At 36.5% G+C, this 24,193-nt stretch overlaps 1 protein-coding gene across 1 annotated transcript in view; it reads left to right on the top strand.

Annotated features, from left to right (window-relative positions):
• The first annotated feature begins 254 nt into the window (after positions 1–254).
• The window catches only part of LOC128921555 (dendritic arbor reduction protein 1-like), a 39,562-nt gene continuing 15,623 nt past the window's right edge, over positions 255–24,193 (top strand). Inside the window, exon 1 of the mRNA XM_054229524.1 lies at positions 255–915. The gene's annotated coding sequence lies outside the window, so the exon portion shown is untranslated. The remainder of the gene's footprint in view (positions 916–24,193) is intronic.

Genomic DNA, 24,193 nt, shown 5'->3' with positions numbered 1-24,193 from the left:
TGTCCCACAGTACATCAAAACAAACTCACCTGGTGAGTAACGCTAACCATACGCGCTTTAAATAGCCACTAGGGTGGTTGCCAAGACTGGCTTAAAAATATCACTCTGGTTGTAGTGGCTCTCTGAAAAATTATATTGCTGTTATTGGATTACTCTCGCTCTCTACTGTGGTTAAAATTAAAATACTCGTATGTTTATGCTTCACCTGTATAAAACATGCTAAAAGTAGACCAGGCAACAAGTAGCAACAAAAACTGCGAACAGCAGAAGCGACTGAAGAGGAAATAATAAACAAGTACATATGTACGAAAGTATGTATAGATGAATGTGTCTATGTTGGCGGCAAAAGGCAACTGCAATACAACACAGCCAAGCGAGGTCCGTCTGCAGCAAAGCAGCGCTGTCCAATCAGTCTGAACTCGGTTACCAACAACGATGAAACAAACGGCAGCGCTTGAGTGGCTTACTATCCGAAATTAGTTGGAGTCGTCGTCGCGTAAAAAAATAATTGATTTCAACAACAACAATTTGCTTAATTTGCATGTATACCTGCAAAAGATAAGAAATTTAGTAATTTGTTTGTTGAATGTGCAAAAAAAAGTTTTAAGGAGATATTTACCCAAAGCAAATGCAATGAATTGTGAAAAGTGACAAAGTAAACGAAGGTTGGGTATTTATATTTTTTTTTTACCTTTGGCATGTGACTTTTAATAAAAAAAAAACTAGTTCGATAAAAGTAAAACAAATCATTGTGAAAACGTCTGTGTCCATATACTTGAAATATTCTATAAAAAGTAAATAACTATTAATCAAATGTATGCTGAGTTTATAGAAACATGTTTTAAATGCATACATGCATACCCATTATAATAGGGTGATCAGTGTGTGCCTTCAACAAATTATTGGGCAATGCAGGTGAGTAAATAAATATAAAATATTATTATAAATATCTATATATATATATATTCTTGCATTCCGCTCATGTGAGTCTTAACCTAATCGCCGTGATCTTCTGAAAAATATTAACAATAACAACTGAGCTCACTTGAAATCAAAATTTGGAGAAAACGCAAAAAATTCGAAACTAAACCTGACCAACACCTTCAATATAAATTGCAACAATATACTCGATTTTGAGAGAATTTTTATGAAACTTTTAGTGTGGGAAAGCTTATCGCTTATAGTTTTTTAAACTTTAAATTTGAGCAACTGTCTCTGTTCAAGAAATGTGTCAAAAATGCAAGAATATGGACATTAAAGAAATTCAATCTCAGCGCTTTAGGGCCCAAAAGTATTTATAAAATAAAAGCTTTGGGACTTTAATAATAGCTGAGAGAATTTACTATAGATATAGACTATTTTTTAATTCTAATGAATTTTTGGACAATCAAATCCCAATATAACTGAACGCAAGTGACACCTTAAAACTTAACAAATCCGCACTCTCGTGGCGCCAAATATGATCTCTCTTGTCTTGAAGAAAAATATATTACCTTACATTTCACCTGATAATTGAAACCAAGCTTGCATTATCTTGCCCCCACTTACATCACTCCTAACATGGCATTCAAAAATGTAAAGAAACTGAGGCTCACTAGATTCCTAAAAGTGTAAACAAACCTGATCTCATGTGAATGTTAAAATATAACACAGCTTGACTTAAAGCTTCCTTCAAAATGTAAACAACTTTGATTTCACTCGACTTCTCAAAATATTTATAAAAAGGTAAACAAACCACTGCCAAAGGTCAATGACCTCACCCCAAAAGGTAAACAAACCCATGCCAAAGGTCAATGACCTCACCCCAAAATGTAAACAAACCTCACATCACGTGATCTCCAAAATGTTAACAAACCTGACATCACGTGATATCCAAAATGTAAACAATCCTGACATCACGTGATATCCAAAAAGTAAACAAATCAGACATCACGTGATATCCAAAATGTAAACAAACCAGACATCACGTGATATCGAAAATGTAAACAAACCAGATATCACGTGATATCCAAAATGAAAACAAACCAGACATCACGTGATATCCAAAATGTAAACAAACCAGACATCACGTGATCTCCAAAATGTTAACAAACCTGACATCACGTGATCTCCAAAATGTTAACAAACCTGACATCACGTGATATCCAAAATGTAAACAAATCAGACATCACGTGATATCCAAAATGTAAACAAACCAGACATCACGTGATATCCAAAATGTAAACAAACCTCACATCACGTGATCTCCAAAATGTTAACAAACCTGACATCACGTGATATCCAAAATGTAAACAAACCAGACATCACGTGATATCCAAAATGTAAACAAATCAGACATCACGTGATATCCAAAATGTAAACAAACCAGACATCACGTGATATCCAAAATGTAAACAAACCAGACATCACGTGACCGGTTTGTTTACCTTTTGGGGTGAGGTCATTGACCTTTCGCGGGGTTTGTTTACCTTTTAGGTTGAGGTCATTGACCTTTTGGGGTGAGGTCATTGACCTTTGGCATGGGTTTGTTTACCTTTTGGGGTGAGGTCATTGACCTTTGGTATGGGTTTGTTTACATTTTGGTCGAGGTCATAGACCTTTGGCGGGGTTTGTTTACATTTTTGGGGTGATGTCATAAACCTTTGGCAGTGGTTTGTTTACCTTTTGGGGTGAGGTCATTGATCTTTGGCAGGGGTTTGTTTACAATTGGGGTGAGGTCATTGACCTTTGGCATGCCCATTTGGGGTGAGGTCATTGACCTTTGGCAGTGGTTTGTTTACATATCGAAGGGTAACATGAGGTCGGGTTTATTTTACAAGAGGTCTGGTGAGGCCAAGTGCCATGAAGAAATGAACATTTTTGGAACTTCCTAAAACTTCTTAAATCTATGAAAATTTTCTCAAAAATTTATTAAAATTAAAACTTAGTTTATATCGATAGTGGATTCTTTCAGCTATCATTTCCACAAATTACAAATCTCGTAGTCTTATTTTTTGCATAGTTACGGACAATAAAACGTTGGAATTTAAATTCTTTAATTTCCATATTACTCCATTTTTGGCCACTTTCTTGACCAAGGACAGCTGCTTAAATTTAACATTTAAAAAACTGCAAGCGATAAGCTTTCCAACACTGAAAGTTTCATAAAATTTTACAAAAAAATTATAATTTTGTTATAATTTGTATGGAAGGTGTCGGTGAATCTTGGTTTCGAATTTTCTGGTGCGGTCAAGTTTGGTTTTTGCATTGTTTAAGAGATTGTGAGATCATGGTAGGGTTTACGTGGGAGGAAGTATGGGACATATGAGGCATGGGTTATTGTTAATATTTTAGGAGGTCAATTGAGGTCAATGTAGTGGTGAGTGTGGTCAAGGGTGGGACAGAAAAAAAAGATATTAACGCTTTTTGACTATGACTTCAATCTTCAATTAAGTCGGTGTGTTCTATACTGCTGAGTTCAACAAGTTTTGCAGTGACCCTCTCAGCAAATATCAGCACTCAGGTGAATTAATTGCCCGCAAATCTTGTCGTCCAGCCCAGATATGCTCAAAACTGATTGCAACTGCATTGTTCAGAAATTAACATAAACTTTTTACAAAGAAAAATAAAAACCGAATAATTTGTACAGCAACACGGTATGAGGGAGTCAATAGAAAAACTTATAAAAAATACTATATTTGTGAACAAATCTAGACGATACTTTGTCCACTGCACACCACGTCAAGCTTCAATGAGCAGCACAGTTGGTCAACAGCGGCAGAGATCGATAAGTTTATATTTTTGTATTTTTTTCCACTTTTAGTGAAAATAACGCGCTTGAACGCAAATCGATTTTAACCATCCTCGGTTCTTCGGGTCATATTGACCCGAATCTAAAGTTTAATTTATAATAAAAGTAGTAATATCTAATAGATTTCATAACGGCTTCGTGACTATTATTAATTATGCATTTATTGTAAATTAGTATTGTGAATTTATGGTGATGTCTGCTAAATTAAGGAAATATGCATTTTTTGCTCTTAGGATAGTCGGGTCATTTTGACCCGACAATTTTTTGAGAATAATTCCGATGGAAATCAACCTAATTGGAACATTGGAAGTAGTAGTGACGAATCTTGTAGCGATGAAGTACCTCTTTCAAGATATATGACCAATAATAGCGTTAGTGAAAATGAAATGCTATCAAAAAATGGTGAATTTGTGTGGTCGAAAATCCCATTAGAAGGAAGAGGTCGTTTGGGCAGCGCAAATCTAATAAAACTTACACCAGGAATTACCAGATATGCTTCTAATCGCATCAATACATTTAGAAGCGCTTTTGATTTAATTATAAACAAACTCATAAAATCTATAGTTTGGAAACAAACAAACATGGAAGGATCTTCACGGTTTGGAAATGAATGGGATGCGATGGATGAAATAGAGTTAGATGCATATCTAGGTCTTCTTTTATTTGCTGGCGTCTTCAAGTCTAACGATGAAAGCCTCGACAGCTTGTGGTCTGAAGTTTATGGACGACCTATATTTCGAACAACAATGTCCCTAAAACGGTTCAAAAAAATTACCGACATTTTGCGTTTTAATAAACGTTCGGATAAATTAGCAGCTATGAGAGATATATGGGATGAATGGGCGACACTATTGCCTATGTACTATAATCAGAATACAAATATCACAATTGACGAACAGTTACTTTCATTCAGAGGTCGGTGTCCGTTTCGCCAATATATGCCAAGTAAATACGGCATAAAATTTTGGATTTTGTGTGACAGTGAAACAGGATATGTTCGTTTAATTCAATGCTATACCGGAAATCTTCAAGGAAATGCTCCGGAAAAAATTAAGGAATGCGTGTTGTTTTAGATCTGACAGAAGGCTTGCAGGGCTACAATCTGACATGTGATAATTTTTTTACATCATATGAATTAGCCGAAACACTTTTAGACCGTAAGCTTACCGTTCTTGGAACTTTACGGAAAAATAAACGACAGATACCATTAGATCTTTTGGATACGAAGAAACCAGTGTTTTCACCCACATTTGCATTCAATTCAAAAATGGTTCTTGTCTCATATATTCCGAAAAAAACAAAAACGTAATTTTACTCAGTACAAACCACAATAAGATTGAAATGCATGATCAGAGGGTTTATTATTGTCAAAATGGTTTCGGCCTATAGTTGCAAACGTATGACAAGAAGGTGGCCTGTAGCCATATTTCATAATATGATTGATATCTCATGTTTCAATGTTTACGTATTATATTGTGATACCAATCCTGATTGAAAACAGAAGAGGACAGTACAAAGACGTCTTGTTTTAGAAAAACTGGGCATGGAATTGGTCAATGATCACATTGAGCGTAGGAAAACTCTTCCTCGTACAAATGCATCGCTGGAATTAGTACAACGAGTGAAGACAGGTGTTACTACAGGTGTTAAATAATTCCATCTGTATTTAATTTATAAAAATAACACCGAGTTTTTTTTTGTTTAAATCGGGTCAATATGACCCCAAGACCTTAAGTTTGCGTAGTATTTGAGGAACCGAGGAAGGTTAATTGAACTGAGCACCATTGACTCCCGCATAGCACTTCCGTTCGCACCGGAAAATTATAATTCACATTTAAATTTGCATTTATTAGTCTTATGTAAATATTTATGTAAATATATAAGTTCCGCTGAATCAACAAGCAGTCACTATTTTTATGGTATTACCAAGCAGTTAGCTGGTGGGAAAAGGTATTTGTAATTCAATATCTGCAATAATCGCTCGTGTACCCGTATCGTATCGAGTAAGAAAGCCACCCTCATCTATTATTTGACAACCACTGATGCGGAACATATATTATGAAACCTTAATTGCTGTTGATTCCTGTTTTTTGATTTTTATTTAATTTTTGCAACACCCTCAACACACAGGTGGCAAAATAGGGCGTTCAAAACAAATTCGATTATTTCATTCCACCTCTTTTTAGCGAATTTCGACAGCATTAAAATATTAAAATACTAACAGGTGAGCGAATATGTGTATGTATATGTGTGAGCGTTACGGCATTTAAATCGGCAGCACTCGCAATTACATGCATGAAATTTATGGAATTAATTGAAATGATCAAATTCGTGAGTAGTTGATGTGATTTATTAAATGGTAATTAACGCAGTTCAAAAAGGCTACCGCTATCGCACATAAATCTCAGCGTCCGAACAGCAGCAGCAGCAACAATACCATGACCGCCTAAACTGGTAGCGGCCAATCGAGATGCAAAAGTTGCCAGCAAACAGTTATGAGCAGCAATTGCTGCTACTTACTGGCAACTAGCACGCTTAACGGCTAGCTATACACACTAGTAACTAGTTGTTGCATAGTCCATCAGCTATGTGTCACATTTGACACGGCTCAAACTAGAAAAAACGAAAACAACAGGTGCACATATAGTAATGCAGCTTAAGCGAAAATCAAAGCTGCCAAACGCCAAAGCGCAACAATTCATTTAATCAGAAAACAAAAAAAAAAAGAAATAAGAGAACTTTTCTAAGCAAACGTAAAAATGCGGTCGCATTATAAATAAAAGACCGACTTTAATCCACAGCTTTGTTGTTGAGGGTGATAAATTTGCGCGTTGGAAACTGTTGCTTGTTGCTGTTGTTACTATGGACCTCCTGCTCGGCGGCAATCACTCAACGCGCACATCAAGTGTTTATCTCTTTTAGTACATGTGTGTGTTACGGCCAGAGAACTGCAATTATTCCCTTTTTTGAGTCATTGGTTGAGTAACACAAAAAATAGTATTAGTACATATAAGTCAAAAATCATCAAACACAAAGATCCAATAAAACACATTTACGCACAGCACACAAAGCGAGAGAATGAAAAATGAGTAAGTTTCTCTTCATACGTATCGTTGAAGTGCTCAATTGTCTCATGAGCCAATAATTTAGTCAAGTTAAACAAAAATGAGCCATACCACCAAAATAACACCAATAGTATAGCTAAATAAATAAAGTGATACGAATAGGATCAAAGTAAAACTGACGAAGGCTGTGCCGCCGCTAGGCAAAAGTGCCCTGCGGGAAATGACTAACGATGTGTTTTGTTCTTTGATGTCGTGTATTACATTTGATGTTTTAAGTTAATTAATGACAGTAAAGTTACTTTTAGGTTCTAATATATTTTTTTTAATAGTAATGTATTGAAAATAAATAAAGACGCACGAAAATGCATGTTCAATGAAATAATGAAACATGTAATGTGACGAAGTTCTCACTGGGTATCTTGACTTTCGTGCTCAGCTACGAAGTCACAATTCCACTCATGCCGATCAGTGTAGCGAGATCATTCAAGTTTATTTTCATCGTGACCAATGAACAAGTGAGTAAAATGAAATTTTTAATATACGCTCGTTTGAGTCATAAATTGACGGCACATATAAGTGTAGAATTACTATGAGTTTTTTTTGGTTTGGTGGAAATGAGTCTTTGTCATTTTTGATATTTGTATTAGTACTCATTTACACCAATTTGTTTGGCTCACGAGTTTGTGCACTAATTTCATTATTACTCAATGCAGATCTCTGGTTACGGCATATTTCTTGCGCTGATGAATACGCGTTTGAATAAATGATGGACTGTCAGTCGGTATCGGCCAAGTAACTGAACTTCTAGTAGTCAAACTATTATGACTAACTATGGCTATAGTTGGCTACCCCGCTGCCAATATGATTGCATGGTGACCCAACGCATGACCTGCGCCAAAATTAATCGTATTCACTGAAACACATATGCAACTCTATACAGGCAGAGATGTGTGTATGAGTAAATAAGAAGCAAAAGGGATTCATAGTGATTAAATGCTGTTGTTCTGTAATAAGGGAAAAAATATTTTTATTTTAAAAATATACAAAGATTCTAATAATACATTTTTTCTGATTTTTCAGGTATGTACATTTTAATTGACTCTCTGATGCAACCCTGAAGACCACCAAGTATGTAAAAATAAATTATAAAATTAAATTTTGCACCCAGCAGAGAATTTATACAACAGTCATACTTCTTGTATGCAGCAACTAAATTTAGAAAGCAAAAACAAATTGCTAAAATAATTTGAATGCATACTTGCCACAAACAGGTGTTTTCCCCAACTAATATTTAGACACCAAATTGGCAACTATAAACACCCCCTCAGAGCAATTAACATAAGCGCACGATCTTCAAAACCAATAATACTCGCAATAAAGCATTTGCATACACAAAAATTGTGCAAGCAATAACAACTAATAACAAGAAAAATAATTGTAATAAATTGGTAAATATACAATTATCCATATGCTTGCAACTAAAAGCCGAGTTTTCGAGTACTAGGTGACCCCATCATCAACGCCAGTCGTGGCAGCGGTCAGGCAGACGACGAATACACACCGTCGTGATGGCCAACAGCGAAATTCAGCAAATTGTTGTTCCGCCAACTAAAATCAAGTGAAACAAAAATTCTTATTGAAGTAAATGAATTTGAATTTAAAATTAGCGATATAAAAACTGGGCAATCGAATATAACGGAATATAAACAGTTCAGTATAGTTCATTTGACATAAGTGAAATTGGTTAAAGTTGTTGTAAAGTTTGTTGTTATCTTTAAGATATACACAATCTTCAACTTTTTCAACTTTTCATTTCATATTTGTGACAATTTCCACTGTCACAATATTTTGTGGTCAACAGGTTGCCTCATAGAAAATTGGCTATAAATAACGCATTTTTATTTACTCGCCAATGCAGAGAGTGAAAAAACTAAATATGACAGCTATGCTGTATAATGAAATTTTTCTTCAAACGCCGCTACTTTGTATGGAGAAATGTTAGAAGAATACTGAAAGCAACAATTATTTCATATGGGTGTGTATATAAATGTATAGGTATGTATATGTATATAAAAAGCTCTATGGGTGTATATAAAATAAGTATGCGCACAGAAAACAGGGACAGACTCATTATATTCGGTTGACACTCTATCTTGAATTGATTTTTTTTTTATAAAATAAAACAATATAGACGATAATTTATATTTGTGCCATATACATACAAACATTTATACAATATCACAGCCACCACTTGACTGCCTGTCACATTATCTCGTCAAAGTACCAGAGCACACCTTGTCTTGTGCTAATTACGAGACTGCATATTTTGACTGCGCATTCAGCTAATTTAATTAGCGACGAGGATATGTATGAAATAAAACACAACAAAATAAATAATTTTAAAAATATTCTAAGTACATAATGCAGTTATTAGACTTATAGTCACGACGTATGGCTGTCATATTAACTTAATTTAATTTTATTTAGTTTATCTTAAAGTTGAGAACTTTGACTTGGCTAAGCATTCCAGTTGTGCATTTGTTAGATTTAATACGTCACTGGAGTCCATACATATGAATGAGCAAAATTTTATTTGAATAAAATATTGACTAAGCGAATATAATGCACCGAATTATCCAATATATAGGTGTATTTCGCTTTAGTATTCACTATTCAAAGTGAAACACATGATAATGCCCTCTCAACTAATTCACTTTATATATATTTAGTTTATTTGCCATTAGACTTGATGCAAATGTTGTTAGTAGACTCGTCGTTGACATTTTGTCCCGGCAGTCAAATGACAAATTTATCGTTTAATTAACGGTTTCAAGTGCCCGAACTTAATTGGTAAGACAACTGTGTTCCAGTGAACAGCTGGCATTTGCACGAAAGTTGCTGACAACACAAGCTACGAACTAACCGTGAATGTGCGTTCGTGTTGTATTTTATCTCCAAGCATATGCATTTATATTGCAAATGTCTTCTAGTGTGCACTTCCCTTGCTCTTGGTGGAGCTTTAATTGAGGCTTCATTGCTTTTGACAACTTAAAGTGACAGAAACTGGCAACGGCAGGCACTTCATGGTAGCGGCGATAGTCAAACATCAATTCATCTAAACTCTTGTGCATTCGCATTGGCTTTTGCATTGCATCTCAGTATGCACATGCATAAAAGTGTTTAGGTGTATATTGATCGGACGGTGAAAATAGTAATTCAGTTGAAGCAATTGAAATTTTGCAATGTGAGCGCACGGCGCTGCTGCCGTAGAATGTCAAACTTAATATATGCGTTTAATTAGTTGTGCAGCTAATAACAATGAGGGTGTTGGGGGTGTTTGAAAAGCAGCTCTATACATACGCAGTTGTTAATTATATATGCAAATTGTAGTAGGAAAATAGTGGACAGCAAGCGGTATTTGCATAAATAACTTAAGTAATTGGATGAACTAGTTAAAAAGTGGTTGCACATAATATTGTTTTATATTGCAGCAAACTAATGGAAAAAATTATAATAAATAAAATATAGATGAAGTAAAACATGCGCTTGTTTATTATTATTGCTTACTAAATTCTTAATTATCTACATTTTTGCATTTATAGAAAGAAATTTTTTAATGCATATTCAGAAATTTATCAGAGAAGTATGCAGTAAAAGCAGTGCAGCTTCAAAATATGAATAAATTAAATATATTATAAGAGGTAAATTGCCTCTTTGAAATATTTTTATGTAAAGTTACTTATAATTTTTATCAGACTTGTTTTAAATATGAAACGAATATATGTTGATTGCTCATAAATATTGATAGATTGAATATAAATATTATAGTATTAAAGTAATTAAATGATTTTGCATGAAATTGTTCTGATTCTAACAATGTTAATAATAATTTTTCTCTTCATTTAATTTTTGCATATTATCGTACATATAATTAGAACCATCAACTGCTGTAACTCAAAATATTTTCATTTAGGACAGCCTCACTTTTCTTGGAATTAAAAAATAAAAGCAAAATTTCCCGCAAATGTCGAGAATTCGGCTCAAAACGTGACATTTTCAGTTGAGAATAAGTTGGGGATGCAAACAGATCTCTACAAATATTTTGTTGGGTTAATGTGTGTAAATGCCCAAGATCGATATAAAAAATATCGATTTAATCGACCAGTGGTTGACCCTAGAGGCATCTATTGGAAAACTGCGGAAACAAAGTTGTAGACCTAATAGTAAATATACAACTTCGTATACTGCCATCCATCCATCCCCATTCACCATTTACTTGATACTAAATACTTTTTTTTGCTATCCGTTGTAAACTTCTTAGCGTGGGTGTCTTTCTGTTCTGCCAAACTTCAAGCTTGTCCACACTCTGCAAAGGAAAACCTTTATCCGGTTATGCAACAGAAAGAGTGTTTAAGTCATTAAGGATTGTTGTTGCGTAGAAACGGAAAAAACATTGCTTGTCAATAATGTTTATTTAAAGACAGACATTTCCACTGTCAGAAATATATATTTGTCTGTACTATGCCAAGTTGTAAATAAAAAACATTTTTCTAACAAAAAAAGTCAATATACTCATCTATAAAGAACCCTAGGATGTTGTCGTAATTACCTTTTCGAATTTGTGCAGTTTTGTTGTTGCAATTAGAGCACTTGTGTAGCCTCACAGCGGGGGATATATAATACAACAACAAGATAAAAACCAAACTAAACTCAAGTCAAGTCTATCCAAAACCGTGTTAATATAACCGTTTCGAGTGTTGCTGTTGTGGTTGCATTCATGCAACTACTTATTCAGCTTACTAAAACTGTTTACTAATATTTTTTCATTTTTTATTTGGCTATTACAGTTTTTTTTATTTTTTTATAAACGCACGCACGCCAAGAGGACTTACATTTGCATAGAAATTGTTGACAACAACTTATAACAACTGAGGTGTTTTTTCTTAACCGTGTTGCACCAACCATGTTGCATGAAACAAACAAAAATAACGAAGCAACGCAGCGAATCGAACGCTTGTCGCTCAGCAGTCGCTTGATTAATTGTCGTGCGTTTTCGACGACATACAAGCAAATCCACTGTTGTTGTTGTCGTTGTTGTGCTTAGTAGCACTATCTCAACGGTAGTTACCAGCCTCCGGCAGCTAACCTAAAAGTCCATCAGTCGCACCATCAACTTCAGCGCTTGAATGTTTGCACTTTTGTTGTTTTTTGTTGGCAAAATGTTAATTAATGAAATAGCATCAAACTGTCACGCGGAAGCAACAAATGGTAAACGACAACCTCTACCGCAACCACGCCAACAACGAAGACGACCAACTCGATTCTCCTGGCACTGGCTTTGCGTGCGTTTTTTGTTTTTCTTTTTTTTTTTTTTGCTTTCGTCCGAGCATTTGCGTGCTGGCAACAGCGCTTGGCAGACAGTCTATACAAGTAGATATTTCGCATCTACAAATGATAGTTCTGCTCGCCCATCGCTTCAACTACCAATTTGTCTCTGCAACTAGCGCAGCGCGCACTTAATTTGATTGCCATATTTTAATATTTTATAATTCTTATAAATTTGTGTGCAAAATTGCCGCTCAGAGCATACTCACACAGTTTTTGTTGTTGTCTGCTTCCACTAATAGTTGCTTTCGAACCGCATATGGGGAACCATATCAGGTTAAGACGTCGCTTAACCGCTTTTTAAACGCCCACTTCAGCGGCTTTACAATCACTTGTTTTGTTATTGTTGTATGCAAGCTGTGTCGGCGGGTTTAGAAAACGGCAGCAAAGTGTTGTTGTGTGGCAGCGTCAACAGCGACACATTTAAATACTATAAAACTTGCAATATTTTAGTCAATAAAATATTCATATTTTTATGTGAGTGATTTGGGTTGTAAAAATTGTTATTGGGTTACAAGCGTAAAAGATTGAACGAAGTGAATATATATTTTTTTATTTCATTTTATTTTATTTATTTATTACGGATTAAAAATTTAGTACGATATGTGGGTTTAGGAAGTGTTTTGAATTAAATAAGCAAATAAATATAAGTTTTGGAAACTTCTGTGATAAAAATACCAGTAGGGTAGCCATCTATACAAAATGTATATGTATATATTATTTTAAATAATATGTTGAAATTGTCATATTTAGATAATTTTATAAATAAATTAGCAACTGAAGTATAGAGCAATATTGATTTCCCCTACTTCACATGATTCATTTGAATGGCTTTCCCAGCCACAACCCTTATTTACACAAAAACTTACACCGAAGTACACACATTCGAAATAATGTTTCTCAACACTTGGCAAAGCCTACACACGAGTGCACACACCGCGTGAATAGAACGACAAAAATGGTCAAAAGTAGCGCGCTAGCAAAAAAGTATGCAACAGACGTTAGCAGCACATATGTTGCAAGTGCACAACGAGTAATAATGATGTTTTAATCAAAATTGCGCAAAAATCCCACACATTCTACGCAAATGCACAAATGCAATGAAAAATGTTATGCGCACGTGCGACAAAAAAGATGTTGAGCAAACAAGTTCGATTGAAAATCATTGTAGTTTTTCACTAAGCAAGCATTTCAATTTCTTGGCCGCTGTATTATTGTATTATATGTTGCGAATGCAACAGCAACCATGGCAGCAATGATTTGTGCGAGCACAGCCAATGCAAGTGAAAAAAGTGCGAACGAAACAACACAAAGTTTCTCATTTTAATACAAAAAAATGACCGCGAGGCAAGCAATATACGTGCCATACGTGCGAGCTTTTAACATTTTTTTTAAGTTAATTTATTTTTTCATTTTTTCTTGGATTGTCGCAGCGCTAGACGTTGGCGCAACTGAGCGCTCTTGTAATTTGTTCTAAACGCACCAAATCGTGGGTAGTTGGTGGCGCGTCAACGCAGCCTGCATTGCAAAACGCTTTTCAGCAACACAAGTTGTCGCGCCAAGTGTCCGTTGTTGTTGCGGGGGAATATGAGTCATCAGGCTGTTGAGCTGCACGGTTTTTCGCATATTTTGTGGCATTTTAAATGGCCACATCCACAGTCATATAAACAGCTTGGAGTTGTTGTTGCTATTGTTGTAGCATTCATCGTTATGTTGTGGGCTTCAAATGCGGTCGTCTCATGCGACAGTACACGCGATTGCTGCGTTGCCTGCGCACTGGTCGCATTTAAAGAGCCCCAAATATCAGCAAGTTCGTTGCTTAAATCTATTGATTTTACTGCAGTTGTGCAGCTGTATGATTGGTACATATGTATATGTGTGTTGTGTGTAGTTCATATTGCGCAATACAATTGCACAAATGCAAAGATATCAACAATAAATGATTACTTGCCTTCTGCCGTGTCGTTTTAGTTTAGTGTTGAGGTGAACAGGTGTGCGCGCAGATGCATTTATGAACATATTGCGGTGCATTTCGGAATATTTAATTTTTTTATAAAAAATTACTTTTAAGATTTAAAGTAAAAAGTACTTTAATTTATGAACGAATTATTTAATTACTCAAAGTACTCAACTTCTATGAAAGTCCTAAATTTCGCCATCTCTCAGCGATAAAATCAGCCGAACTTTGCCACATTTTCAAAGCGCTATTTAAATTATTCGTCAGCTTGACACATTACCCAACACTTGAGTGCCAACTTTACGCCTATTAACCTGGCTAAAATGTCTGCAAACATTGTCATTTGCGAAACAGCTGTTTACCACTTTTAGTGCGCTAATTTCATGTCTAAAAAGCCGTGATTTATGTTTATTATCCATTTTAATTGAAACTGTATTTTAATAAAAATTGTATGGTAGCGCCTTCGAAATTGCGCCAATTTCCATTACTCAAAGTGGACTTTGGCTACATCGCTTTTTTCATACCAACTGCTTAACTGCCTAGCTGTCTATCATTTCGGCCGATTTCGTTCGGCGAATGAACACATACTCTGCAACATTGTTTTGTTGTTTTTTTGCCGGTTTTTGGTGTTGCCACTGTCAAAATGCTTAATTGCACTTGACGTTTGGATGTTTTTTCTTTACTTTTTGCTTTTTATTACTTTTTTTTTGTTCTTTTTGCTTGCTGCTTTTTGACCAAATTTGCGCAAATTGTAATGTAAATTTATGCGCAACAAAACATGCTTGTTTCTTTTCGCTTTATATTCATTTATGTATTGTATGCGAATTTGTGGGCAGGTGGGCGTGTCATGTTTGCACTGCAGTAGTATTTATTTGAATTGCATTTTTAGTTTAAGCCAAAAATATATTTGGTTTGGAATTTCATTATTCCAGATTTTTATAAGACCATATTGTCGATTGGTAAATATACATATGTACATATATATATTTAATAATATAAACTCAGATAAATATATATGCATCACATCCGGCTATCATCTCTGGTCACAGTGGATCGTGTTTTTGTTCTTTTAGTAGAGAATTGATCTTAATTCGTTAAAAACATTCAAAAATTTTTAATTAAAAAATTTATTGCGTTACTTTGAATGCTTTTAAGGTTAGACAGAGACCTAAGTAATAGTACACCTAAGTAATTTCTAAACATGATAACCATTTCTAAATAACAGTCACTTCATTTCAAGAATCACATACTTTATTCTTAAACTTTGAGAACAATTTATTAGAACAATATTTTCAACACCCTCCAAGGAAGTCTCATAAATCAGCTGCCCTTCAATAACTACCCAAAACAGCAACACCTCAAAACAAGCGGGGGAACACAGCTATTATTAAAGCATATACATATGTATGCTTTCATACACATACTCGTAAATGTGAAAAATTGACTTGAGAATCTTATAGAAATGCAGTAGACGGCAGCAAAAGTACTTGTATGAGCATGTACATATAAGTGTCTGTGTGGAGAAATGCAGAGAAAAGTGATAAAGCCACAAAGTCAGCGCACTTAAATAAGAAGAACTAAAAAACTGGAAAACTGGATTGATTTTTGTTATTTTTCCTTTCAACACAAATGGAATTCCAGCTGAGACTATGTTGAGTAGAAGCACCATATGCCACACTTTTCTGACATTTCACCTTTTTATGGCTATTCGGTGTTTAAGTGTGCGTGTTTCTAAGTTGATTTCGGTTTTTACTATTTACCAATTTATTACCCTCAAATGTATGCGCACGCGACGCAAACGTGCATCAATAAGACAGTGCATCGCGTGCCATAAGCGCGGCGAACGAATAGCTCGAGAGAGCCATATAGGAAGCAGCATACAAATAGGAACTATTGTAAGTTATGGTACGAGTATGCGGCAACAACAATCCAACAAGGACACATGCGCAAAGGATAATGTGTAAGTTTAGTCTTTTCGTCAGTTTCGTGGTTATTACGTTGATAGTCGTGCAGACTAGAGGTCAATTAGGGTAAATTGAATGTACACACACACACATATGTGTATGCTATTCTGCTACTCTTTACGCTTTCTGTGCAACATTTCCGATCTCCCTGATTTGTGGCGCATATGACATACGGTTAATGACTTCATTAACTTATAACAAGGCGTCTCTTAGCCATTAGATGTTGTGAGTGCGACGCGTGCTTCATTGGGTATGATGAGAAACTTTCGACTTTTTAATGCCTAAGCGAAATTTGGCGGCATTGAAGTGGTTCAAAGTTGAATATAAAATAATAATTATGCCACATTACTGAAAATATGTCAAAGCAAAACCCCAAAAATGTTGCATGCAAATACTAATATAATACACACTTAAGCATTCCAATTATGGTTGCTTCTGTCGCAGCAAAAATTTTTGGCAAACATTTTTCAGGTCTACTTAAATAGTTACGCTATAATTTATGCTCATCTATAAATATGCGCACTGGAATACACCGTTGCACACACATTGTGTGCCAAAAATTACAATTTTTCCAATATATTTCAATACAGCCTCAGCCTTTTTTGTTGTTTTGTTTTTCTTTCAACAATTTTCTCATCTAACCGTTAACAATTCTCTACTGCAATGGCTATCATTTTATATTCAAAATATTAGCATGCTCTTTTTAAATCTACATAAACTGCTAAAACGGTGCCTGTTCGAGTGCAACAACGGCATTTCGACAATAACAACAATAGAAACAACTCTGCTGTTGTTGTGCGCATATCTGTCTATTGCAAAATAGACTCAAGATTGAGCACTTACTTTGCAAATGAATAATGATAGTAAGTAAAAATGCTAATGATACACTTGGAAAAATTACTTTTCAGTTGGGGGAAAATATATTTTTGAACAAAAAAAATATTTGGTGAAGGAAAGATTTACTACAAAAATTTTTTAGTATTAAATTTACAAATATTACAAATAACTTTTTATATATTATTTTTTTATATTTCAGTTATATATGATATAATTTTACAATATATGTAGGAAATTTCACAATTTTCCCAAATATTTTCTTACCGTGTTAAAAAGCCGTTACACGTACATGCGCAACTGCTTACAAATTACTGACTACACTTCTTTATTTACCCGCGCACAACCGCTAGTTCGAGTGGCGCACTGTAACAACAAACGATTTACGTTCGCCTCTAGCCAATAAAATCATTGCGAACGATTTTTAATGCAAAGTTTTATGTTCTTATTTATGACTCATACGATTTCATCTATCCACTTTTTTCAGGGCACACATTTTTGCGACCGCATAGTTAAGCAGCGTGCTTTGTCAGCCGTCTGTATATGACCAGTTAGATGGATGGATGATCGTACGGATGGTTGAATCGGTTTAAGTGGCTTAAACGAAAGACTTCAAGAATTGACCCAATTGTATATTGTTCTTGTTGTTGTTTGGTGTGATTGCTCATGCTACTGTTATAGTCGTCGTTTTTGTTTTGTGATTTTTTTTGCGATTTTGTTATTAATGTGATTTTCGGTTTTTATTATTGGTGTCGTTTGTACAAAATTTTTTGATGCTTAACTTTTAAGGTTTTATATAATTTTTTATGATAATTCTCCGTGTTGAGGGGCAGCCGCACGCAAGATGACGTTCGCTGATTACATTTGGCGGACTAGTAAAAAGTCTTCAAAGTAATTTAAATGCGAATTCCAAATAGTTGAGTGTGTGTCTTTTACCGTTGGTTTGTTTTCAAAATTCTTAAGATTTTGGAGTGGGCTGAATAAACGTTGGAGTGTGTGACCTGAGTATTTTCCAGGAAAGAGTTGTTGTATGAATTTTAATAAGAAAATGAGATTTGGTATTGAGTTGAAAAAAATATTAACATTTTAATTATTGTTGTATGTAAATATTTTGATATTATTGCTCTTTAATACAAAATAACGAATTTTTTGGTATTGTCTTAAACTAATAAGCAAGGAACAAATGACTTAAGCAACGAACCTGAATTACAAAAGGTAATCAAATAACTATTAAGTATACAACAGTTCGTGCACTGAATAAAAAAATACTGAAAATCAATTATAACAACAACATCACCACCAATTCTTTCATTAAATTATTTTTTTTTTGGAAAAATATAATCACAATAATTCATCTTCTGCCAAATTCCTATTTTTATAGAATTCAATCACTTTTGCATCGCCTTTCACTTTCTTTTGGCAGTCAATAAAGTCGTTTATTTCGTGCATGTTTTCATCATATCTACAAATCCAAAATAATCTCCGCTACCATAGCTGATTTGCATTTTTCTTTTGGGCACTTTTGGCTTTGGTTGAGCAAAAGCGCGCCATTAAAATCTGCTTAGCTTAATTTACACAACAATTGCGGTTATATTTCATTAATAACGAAATGAAAATAATCATATGTGTCAAAAGTTGGATTCTTTTTGAATACTCAAGGTGTATATAATCAGTACATATAATTCACTCTTTGAAATAATGATGGATGTCTGCAGTTCGAAGTGTCTTTGGAACTTCAATACTGTTTTATGAGTTGTATAGATGGCCAATTTTGATGAATTTCTTTTAAGAAATTTGTATTTACTATTATTTGGAATATTTAATCTTTTTATTGTGGTCTTTTATAATATTCATTTCTTTAATTTCAAAATCTGTATGACTGATTGAAAGTTTATACCGAAAGAAATCCATACCGGCCTCATTAAGGCACATTTTGTATTAAAACAACAAAAACAATCAATAAACGTTTAAAATCGCATACAATGTGAGAAATCACATAGAATTATGAAGGAAATTACAGTAAAAATCGAGGTGTCAAGAAAATAAATGTGAGAAAAGCAAAGACCTAGATCACCATTACAACTACACATATGTACACAGAAATTCGCAAATATGTATATAATAAACAACATATTTGTCAAATCTACGCTCAGCTAAAACGAAAATCGTTTAAACTCAAACGATGTCACGATAAAGTTGTTGTTAGTTGCACGTAACGAAGAGTACACTCAACACACATTCCTATGCACAACAACAACAATAAATAAGTGAATGAATGGCTGTGCATCTACGCCATCGCCAACACCATTACTATACAGATGTTTATCTCGTGCGCCACATTTCCTAGCAGGGGTTAGCAGCGCGCGTTTCCATTACAATGTAAACGGAATTGTGCGCAATTTATCAGCGATAAGCGCGAGTGTTTCTGCCGATTTTGTATGGTGCGATGCAAATAAATATCGACATACTTGCCGTGCTATTGTAATTGAGAACAATTGTCGGTTGAAGGTGAGAAAAGGCGTGAAAATTATTAAAACTCTGCATACATGTGTGTGCGCATGCTCTTGCTGATTGAAATGCGTATTTCTAGGAAAATTTTTGAATGTGATTGCCGACTGTGACACAAGTGTGAGATTTTACACTTGACGCGTGATTACTTTTCGGTGGTCTCGCACACACGTTATTGCGACCGCTAAACGCTTCGATGGTTAGTGGGTCGAGTCTGCTGACCGCATATTTGCATGATTCAAACTCATTGCAACTCCCGCCATAATTGCGTGTGCGTCTCTGTGCTGCTGCAGCGCCAAGACGCTTGGCAGTCGCGCGTGCAAGGTGCAACCAACGACAAAATCGCGGTCAATGTACAAATCGCCATCAGCACGCAGCAGCAATGCCAACAAACTTGAAGAGAAACAATTCGCCAACTGCTGTGGCCGTTTCGCCAACGCAATTGCCAACAAGAATATTTGCATTACTATTTACAGCGCACATGACAAGTGTGAGCTAAAAATAAAAGCAAATATGTACATAGATTTGTATTTGTATTCATGTGTGCGATGTTTGTTATGTCAAACAACGAAAATAAAACATTTATTACGCGCTCACTTTGCGGCCGTTGCATATTAGTGATGCGCGCAATTTACAATTTGCAACATTTGTGTACTTAAGCATGGCGAATGAATTTATTGCAGCTCGAATATGAGGAGGATTGTAAGGAGGCATAAAATTAACTTGGTGGAATAGATACAATTTCCAAAATAGATATGCACGCAGGAAAAAGTTTCGGTCCGACTCCCGACTATTAGAAGGATCAATTCTGGTAGAAGAAATTAGAAAATATACCATGAAAGCAGTTCAAAATGTATTTAGATATCTCTACAATGCAATGAGTAAATGAAATAATAAAAAAAAACGATGCCAATAACAACAATGCGTTAATAAGCATTTCTTAACCACCTTCTTATAAACATTTTTTTTGCTTCTTCTCTTCGAATTTAATTCATTTTTATTATATATATATATATATATTTGGCGTAGGAACCGCTTTAAGCGATTATAGCCGAATCCACCAGAGCGCGCCACTCATTGCTCCTTTTTGCTTTTTGGCGCCAACTGGAAACACCAAGTGAAGCCAGGTCACTTTGCACTTGGTCTTTCCACCGGAGTGGAGGTCGTCCTCTTCCGCGGCTTCCTCCAGCGGGTACTGCATCGAATACTTTCAGAGCTGGAGTGTTTTCTTCCATCCGTACAACATGACCTAGCCAGCGTAGCCGCTGTCTTTTTATTCGCTGAACTATGTCAATGTCGTCGTATAAATCGTACAGCTCATCGTTCCATCGTCTGCGGTATTCGCCGTTGCCAATGTTTAGAGGACCATAAATCTTGCGCAAAACCTTTCTCTCGAAAACCCCAAGAGTCGTCTCATCGGATGTTGTCATCGTCCACGCTTCAGCGCCATACATCAGGACGGGAATAATGAGCGACTTATAGAGTTTGATTTTGGTTCGTCGAGAAAGGACTTTACTTTTCAATTGCCTACTCAGTCCAAAGTAGCACCTGTTGGCAAGAGTGATTCTGCGTTGGATTTCAAGGCTGACATCGTTGGTGTTGTTAATGCTGGTTCCCAGATAAACGAAATTATCTACAACTTCAAAGTTATGACTGTCAACAGTGACGTGGGAGCCAAGACGCGAGTGCGCTGACTGTTCGTTTGATGACAGGAGATATTTCGTCTTGTCCTCATTCACCACCAGACCCATACGCTTCGCTTCTTTATCTAGTCTGGAAAACGCAGAACAAACGGCGCGGTTGTTGCTTCCGATGATATCAATATCATCGGCATACGCCAGCAGCTGTACACTCTTTTAGAAGATTGTATCTTCTCTATTTAGCTCTGCAGCTCGTATTATTTTTTCCAGTAATAGATTGAAGAAGTCGCACGATAGTGAGTCACCCTGTCTGAAGCCTCGTTTGGTATCGAACGGCTCGGAGAGGTCCTTCCCGATCCTGACGGAGCTTTTGGTGTTGCTCAACGTCAGCTTACATAGCCGTATTAGTTTTGCAGGGATACCAAATTCAGACATCGCGGCATAAAGGCAGCTCCTTTTCGTGCTATCGAAGGCAGCTTTAAAATCGATAAAAAGATGGTGAGTATCGATTCTTCTCTCTCGGGTCTTTTCCAAGATTTGGCGCATTGTGAATATCTGGTCCATTGTAGATTTTCCAGGTCTAAAGCCACACTGATAAGGTCCAATCAGTTCGTTGACGGTGGGCTTTAGTCTTTCACACAATACACTCGACAAAACCTTATATGCGATATTGAGGAGACTTATATCACGGTAGTTGGCGCAGATTGTGGGGTCTCCCTTCTTATGGATTGGGCAGAGCACACTAAGATTCCAATCGTCAGGCATGCTTTCTTCCGACCATATTCTACAAAGAAGCTGATGCATGCACCTTATCAGTTCTTCGCCGCCGTATTTGAATAGCTCGGCCGGTAATCCATCGGCCCCCGCCGCTTTGTTGTTCTTCAAGCGGGTAATTGCTATTCGAATTTCTTCATGGTCGGGTAATGGAACATCTATTCCATCGTCATCGATTGGGGAATCGGGTTCGCCATCTCCTGGTGTTGTACTTTCACTGCCATTGAGCAGGTCGGAGAAAAGTGTTCCCTCCATAATCCCAGTGTGCTCTGGACAACCGTTACCAGATTACCTCCTCGGTCCCTACATGATAATGCTCCGGACTTGAAACCTTCTGTAAATCGCCTCATCTTTTCATAAAATTTTCGAGCTCTTCAGTTCTCGATATCTATCCCACCCCGAACGTGTTGTGGTCGATCGCAACGTTGCGAGGTAGGCAGTCTGTTTTCTCCCCACTGCGGAACGACAATTCTCATCGCACCAACTGGTTTTTTGGCGTTGCCGGAGACCAATTGTTTCGGCTGCAGCGGTATGCAATGAGTTTGAGATGCCATTCCACAGCTCCCTTATATCGAGATGCTGATGAGTGCTCTCAGAGAGCAGGAGTGCAAGTCGAGGAGAAAATCGTTCGGCTGTCGGTTGTGATTGCAGCTTTTCGACGTCGAACCTTCCTTGTGTTTGTTGACGGGCGTTCTTTGCTGCTACTAGATAATGGTCCGAGTCAATGTTTGGTCCTCGGAGCGTACGCACGTCTAAAACACTGGAGACATATCTTTCGTCTACCACAACGTGATCGATTTGATTGCGCGTGTTTCGATCAGGGGACAGCCACGTTGCTTGATGAATTTTTTTATGCTGGAATCTGGTACTACAGACAACCATATTTCGGGCCCCCGCGAAGTCGATCAGCCTCAGGCCGTTTGGCGATGTTTCGTCATGGAGGCTGAATTTTCCGACTGTTGTGCCAAAGACACCTTCTTTACCCACCCTGGCGTTAAAATCGCCAAGCACGATTTTGACATCGTGGCGGGGGCAGCGCTCATAGGTGCGTTCTAGGCGCTCATAGAAAGCATCTTTGGTCACATCGTCCTTCTCTTCCGTTGGGGCGTGGGCGCAAATCAGCGATATGTTGAAGAACCTCGCTTTGATGCGGATTGTGGCAAGACGTTGATCCACCGGGGTGAATGCCAGGACTCGGCGACGTAGTCTCTCTCCCACCACAAATCCAACACCGAATTTGCGCTCCTTTATATGGCCGCTGTAGTAGATGTCACAAGGACCCACCTTCTTTCGTCCTTGTCCCGTCCATCGCACTTCTTGGACGGCGGTGAGGTCAGCCTTTAGTTGTATGAGGACATCAACCAGCTGGGCAGAGGCACCTTCCCAATTAAGAGTCCGGACGTTCCAGGTGCATGCCCTCAAATCATGATCCTTAGTACGTTTGCAGGGGTCGTCATCAAAAGGGGGGTTTCTCATCCGAGGCTCGGTGTTTGTTTTCATTGGGGAGATTTTTTTTTTATGTGGTGGGTCCCAAGCCCTACGCACAACCGCACAAGCGGGCTTCGCCTTCTCACTTTAGCTCGCCTCCAAACGGATGTCTGTTAGCTACCCAGGGGATACTTGGTCTAAAACCGGAAGTCGTGAGCTGCTTGAGTCATATGCAAAAGAATCGTTCCTGGCCACTCCCAAGTGAATGGCAATCAGAAACTTTCCTCACTTGCGTGAACTTCTACATATGACCCCATCCCACCCGCAATTCATTTTTATTACAGACAATAAATATCGACGCTTTGCATATCAATCAAGCATAATCGAAGCAACAATAACAATATGAAATAAGAAAAAAAACAAAAGCTAAACAGAAATCGACTGTGAGTGACATAAAAAGATAAAAGATATTTTGAAAGAATAAATTCAAAAAAGCTAAAATACCAATTTAACCACATATTTCCAACGGGAGAGATCTTATTCGAGAAAAATAACCACGAAGCAACTAGCAGACGAATGTGAAAACAAAAGCATAAAATCGACATTTAATTTCTATGTTGAGGCAATCACCGCCTTGCCAGATGACAACTTAACTTTACTTTACAAAAAAAACGAGCTATAAAGAATACAACCACAACAACAAAAGTAACATAAAACAGCTATTCAATTTGTGGTCAAACGCACATTTTTTACAAAACGCTATAAAAGCAACACTATCACAACAACAATAACAACCCAGATAGTCAAAGATTTTCAGTTATGTGTGTAAACAAAAATATGCGCCTGAT

This window comes from Zeugodacus cucurbitae, chromosome 4 (genome assembly GCF_028554725.1).
Source record: "Zeugodacus cucurbitae isolate PBARC_wt_2022May chromosome 4, idZeuCucr1.2, whole genome shotgun sequence".
NCBI classification, from domain to species: domain Eukaryota; kingdom Metazoa; phylum Arthropoda; class Insecta; order Diptera; family Tephritidae; genus Zeugodacus; species Zeugodacus cucurbitae.
Note: the sequence above shows the minus strand (reverse complement) of the source record. Positions and strands in the feature narration are given on the sequence as shown.